Here is a 6000-nt window from a genome sequence, read left to right on the forward strand (position 1 = left end):
GACTCGAGCTGTTGTCCTTTGAGCTCCCTTTTCAGCCGAGGAAATAAAAAAAAGAAATTGGGATTATCTGCACAGAGTTGCTTGAGTTCTTCACAAACTTCCACTCGGTGTTGCTTTTGCGCATCGGTCAACACTCTGGGCACAAGTTTTGCGCAAATCTTCCGCATGGCCAAGTCTTCCGATACAATCTCGTGAACAATCGTTTTCGGCAAGTTCAATAATTCCGACATTAAGCGAACATTCATTCGACGGTCTGAATTCAATAATTGGCGCACACGAGTCACATTGTCGTCCGTTCGCGATGTTGACGGGCGTCCTGCGCGGGCCTCGTCGGCGACCTCCTTCCGACCTTCTCTAAACATCTTGTGCCATCTGTTTGACTGCGATTTGGAAAGGCAATCGTCCCCGAAAACTTTCTTGAGCATTTCAAAAGTTTCCAGCGGCGTCTTGTCCAGCTTCACGCAAAACTTTATCGCATAGCGTTGCTCTATCGTTCTCTCCATCACAAGTTCGACGCGACCACTAAGCAGAGGTTCACAGAATAAGCCGTCCTAACCCTCCAAGCGCATGGAAACAATTGAGCGACCTACCGTTGGAAAGCTAAGGGTACCCCCCTTCCTCCCCAACAGGTCCCATCGCTCTGCGATGTATAGTCGCGTCACAAAAAAATGCGACGCATTACTTTCCGGACAAACCCTGTATAATAGAGGATGACTTAACAAGAAGAGAGAGGGAGATTTAACAAAAATTGAAGGAAATGGCACGAGAAGAAAGAGAAAAAGGAGACAGCAAAGCAAAAATTGGATACAAGAAGATCAATTTGAAGGGAAAATGGACAGATGGAATGAGAAAGAAGAAAAACTCGAAGAGGAAAGGAGAGTGAGAAAGGAATGAGAAAGAAAGAAACAGGACGAAGAGGAGGAGGATGGCGAGAGAGGGGTTTAAAAATTTGTTTCTGGAATATCGCAGGATTATCAAATAAATGTGAAGAAACATGGGAATATTTAGAAGATTTTGACATTATAGGATTAACAGAAACGTGGATGGAGGAAGAAAAATGAAAGAAGATCTGCAAGAAAGTGTCGAATAATTATGCATGGAACTGTGTACCGGCAATAAAGGAAAATATAAAGGGAAGAGCTAAAGGTGGAATTATAACAGCAATAAGGAAGGATTTGGAAGGAATCAAGGTAAAGGAAATAAACAAAGGAGCGATGGAGATTAGTTTTATGGTATATATAATAAAAATAGATGGAGAATTGTAACTTTATATAGTCAAGATAATGAGAAAACATTGGACAATATAATGAAAGAAATAGAAGAGGAAAAGGAAGGATATCTGTTAGGAGGAGATTTTAATGCAAGAACAGGGACGGAAGGAGGGCCGATAGGAATAGAAATAGAAACAGAAAGAAAGAAAGAAGAGACAAGAAGATCAAAGGACAAAGTAGTAAATAGAGAAGGAAGAGTAATGTTAAATAAAATAAGGGAAAGAGGTTGGATGATTCTGAATGGAAGTTTTGAGAAGGAAGGCGGATGGACATATATCGAAGAGATGGGAACATCAGTGATAGATTATGTGATATCGAATGAAAAGGCAATTGAAGAGGTAAAGAAGGTAAAGGAAGGAAATAGAACAGAGTCGGATCATATACCGGTGGAAGTTGAATTGGAAGATAGAGAAAAAAGAAAGAGAAGAAAAAGTAATGTGGTTCAGATAGAAAGAAGCATATGGTCAGAAGAAGGAGTAGAGTATCATGGAAAATGTAAAGGATGGGTATGCACAAAGGAGGAAAATGGAGAGATATGGAAGGAAATAGAAGAGAAAGTAAAAGATTCGATTATGAAAGTGAAGAAAAGAATAATATCATGGAAATTAGGAAAGAAGGAATGGCACAGCAAAGTATGGAAAATAAAAAAGAGGGAACTGAGAAAAGAATTGAGAAAACTAGAAAAAGGTAAGATTGGCAGAGGAGAATACGTAGAAAAAAGGAAGGAATATAGAAAATGGTGCGAAGAGGAAAAGAGAAGGCATGAAGAGGAAGAACAGAAGATAAAATCAATAAGAACAGAGGAAGAAGCGTAGAAATATATAAATAAATTTAGGAAGAAAAGAGAAGGAATAGACGAAAATATAGATATGAAAAAATGGAATGCACATTTTATGGAGCTGCTGGGAGGAACAAAAGAAAAGATAATCCTGGAGAAGAGAAGAGAGGAGGAAACGATACAGAGAAGTAACGAAGAAGATGAAGAAATATCGAGGGATGAACTCGTAAGGCAATTAAGGAAATTGAAAAAAGGAAAAGCACCAGGAGAGAATGGGATAGAGAACGAAGCGTGGAGATTGATGTCTGAAGAGGTAGGAGAGGCGTTTCTGAGACTAATAAATAGGATATGGAAAAAGGGAGGAATTCCAGAGGAATGGAACAGAAGACTAATCAGCCCAATATATAAGAAAGGAGAGAAAGGAGAGATGAAAAACTACAGGGGAGTAACACTGATGGACACGGCATACAAGATATACGCGAACATATTAAATGAGAAATTAAAGAAGGAAATAGAAAAGAAGCTGGAAGAAGGACAATTTGGATTTAGAAAAGGATGCAGTTCATATACGTATTGAACTATAGTGAATAGAGAATTATCAAAGAAGAAGGGAAAGATATTTGCATTTTTCGCGGACCTCAAAGCAGCGTTTGACAAAGTAGATAGGATAAAGTTAGGAGAGATGCTGAAAAGGGCAGGAATAGGAGAAAGATTGAGAAAGAGGATTATGGAAACTTACAAAGAAACGAAGAATACGATGAAAGTAGGAGAAAGAAAATCGGAGGAGTTCTGGACAAGCACAGAAGTTAGACAAGGGTGCTCTATGAGTCCTACTCTCTTTAATATATATATTATGGATCTGGAGGCAGAAATGAGGAAGGAACAGACTGGAGGGATAGTAGTGGGCAAAGAAAAGTTTTGGACGATTACGTACGCGGATGATATTGTTCTGGTGGCACAAAGTGAACAGGAATTGAAAGGAATGATAAAACAATTTAAAAAATATATAGAAAAGAAGGACTTGATCTTGAGTCCAGAAAAATCGAAGGTGTTGGTATTTGAGAGAGGAAGAGGACGAGTAGGGAAAAGAGATTGGAGATGGGGAGAAGAAGCCATAGAAGAAGTAAAGGAAATGAGGTATTTAGGATACATTATGCAAAAGAACGGAGGAGCAGAGAAACATATAATGGAAAGAATAAGAAGAGCAACGATAGCGATGAAAATGACGTGGAGCATCGGAGAAAGATTATTCAGAGATGATTACACAAGAAGAATGAAGATATATATATTTTATAAATTAAACTTCGGCTCGTATACAATTAAAATATGTGATATAATAAAAAGCCAACTTAACGAGCTTATACAGGGTTGTCCGGAAAGTAATGCGTCGCATTTTTTTTAAAAAAGAATTTATTGATCGCATAGGTAAAACAACTTAAAATTGTTCGAAGTATGACCCTTCTGCGTCAATACATTTTTGCCAACGCGATTTCCATGCGTCATAAGATTTCTGGAACTCCTTGACTGGGATGCTGTTCAGGGAGGCCGTCGAAGTAGCTTGTACGTTGTCAACCGACTCGAGCTGTTGTCCTTTGAGCTCCCTTTTCAGCAGAGGAAATAAAACAAAGAAATTGGGATTATCTGCACAGAGTTGCTTGAGTTCTTCACAAACTTCCACTCGGTGTTGCTTTTGCGCATCGGTCAACACTCTGGGCACAAGTTTTGCGCAAATCTTCCGCATGGCCAAGTCTTCCGATACAATCTCGTGAACAATCGTTTTCGGCAAGTTCAATAATTCCGACATTAAGCGAACATTCATTCGACGGTCTGAATTCAATAATTGGCGCACACGAGTCACATTGTCGTCCGTTCGCGATGTTGACGGGCGTCCTGCGCGGGCCTCGTCGGCGACCTCCTTCCGACCTTCTCTAAACATCTTGTGCCATCTGTTTGACTGCGATTTGGAAAGGCAATCGTCCCCGAAAACTTTCTTGAGCATTTCAAAAGTTTCCAGCGGCGTCTTGTCCAGCTTCACGCAAAACTTTATCGCATAGCGTTGCTCTATCGTTCTCTCCATCACAAGTTCGACGCGACCACTAAGCAGAGGTTCACAGAATAAGCCGTCCTAACCCTCCAAGCGCATGGAAACAATTGAGCGACCTACCGTTGGAAAGCTAAGGGTACCCCCCTTCCTCCCCAACCGGTCCCATCGCTCTGCGATGTATAGTCGCGTCACAAAAAAATGCGACGCATTACTTTCCGGACAAACCCTGTATGATATTAATTAAAAAATTCGTCATATGATAATCTCATAAATGTTGTATTTATAATAAGGTCGATATGACTAAATTAATTTTTTGACATATTAGCATGATATTGAAAAAGACTGTCGTACAGTCGAAACGTTTATCTTATCTTTTGTATATTATGACGTAAATTAATAAAAAAATTTTTTAATTAATATCATATAAGCTCGTTAAGTTGGCCTTTTATTATATCACATATTTTAAGAATAAAGATGTTTAACGCATTGGTAGGAAGCATAGCATTATACGGAGCAGAAATATGGGGTTGGAACAAGGAAGAAAGAATGGATGGGATAAAGAGAAAATATGTAAAGTGGATTCTAGAACTAGATAAAAGGACACCGAATTATATCATGAAGGAAGAAACGAAGATGAGGGAATTAAGGATGGAAGCTATGATGAGAGCCATTAAGTATAAAGAAACAGCGAGAAATATGGAAAAGAAGCTTTGTAGTAGAATGCATAAAAGAACTAAAAAAAGACGTAAGAAGTAGGGAGGAAAGCAAATGGGAAAAAAAGGAGAAAAGAAGTGTTGGAGAAGACCGAAATAAGAAAGGAGAAAAGAAAGGAGAAAAAAAGGAGAAAAGAGAAAAAAGGAAGAAACAAAGAAGATAGTACAAGAAATGATGGAAGGAATAGCAAGAAAAGAAGAGCAAATAAGAAGAAAGAGGATAGATGAATCTAAGTATAATGAAATATATAAAAATATAATGACAGAAGAAACACCAACATATTTGAGAGGAAAAAGAAACAAGAAAGAAAGGAATATGATAGCGAGATACAGATGCGGGAACGAAACGAAAGGGAGCCAGCACTGGTTGGAGGAGGCAAAAAGGAGATGCAGAATATGCGGAGAAGGAATAGAAAATATGTTACATATTTTGAAAGAATGCGAAGAGACAAAGGACGAAATGACATTAGAAGAATTTTTGAAAGGAGATGGAAAAGGAAGGGATGTAATGAAGAGGATAGACAGAATAAGAGAAGAAAAGAAACTGGAGGAGAAGGAAAAGAAAACGGAAGGAAGCTAAAGCCAAAGAATAAGAAGTTTATAGCTAATTCCACAGTTTAGTTAACTTTAGAGTTTTAGAGATTATTCCAGAGTTTATTCCAGATTTGACCTATATTTTTCGCGCCTATTTCTCCATATGTAAATTAATTTATATATGGAACTTTGTGATCTCAAACCAAGAGGTAAAGTTCCGAATAATTAATTTTTCGTGCTTTGGCTCTGTTGGCCGATTTAGAAAACATCATATTTAAAATTAATTTAATTAAAGTAAGAAGCTGAATGCCAGTAAGATTAAATCAATGGTAAATATTTAAAACGACCGACTGGCTATATTAATGGTAAAGTTCCTTTATTAGTACAGCAACGTTTCGACCACAAATCGGGTCCTTTTCAGGCTGATACTAATGTCGAAAGTCGCCATAAAGCGGCCAAACAACAAATAAAACTTCGGTTATCACTTCACATGTGCACCCCAACGAGTTATAACGTTAATGTGGTCGAAACGTTACTGTACTAATAAAGGAACTTCACCAATAATATAGCCAGTCATTTTAAATATTTACCATTAATTTAATTAAGTTAAAAGTAGCATGAACCAAAAATTAACTCAGTTATAAGTTAAGATTAAATTAA

At 38.0% G+C, this 6000-nt stretch overlaps 1 pseudogene; it reads left to right on the forward strand.

Annotated features, from left to right (window-relative positions):
* Positions 1–2731: 2731 nt before the first annotated feature.
* On the forward strand, positions 2732–6000 carry LOC146720945 (uncharacterized; annotated as a pseudogene).

Source organism: Nylanderia fulva, unplaced genomic scaffold (genome assembly GCF_048542155.1).
Source record: "Nylanderia fulva isolate GAGA-0341 unplaced genomic scaffold, ASM4854215v1 Scaffold58, whole genome shotgun sequence".
In the NCBI taxonomy this organism is placed as follows: Eukaryota; Metazoa; Arthropoda; class Insecta; order Hymenoptera; family Formicidae; genus Nylanderia; species Nylanderia fulva.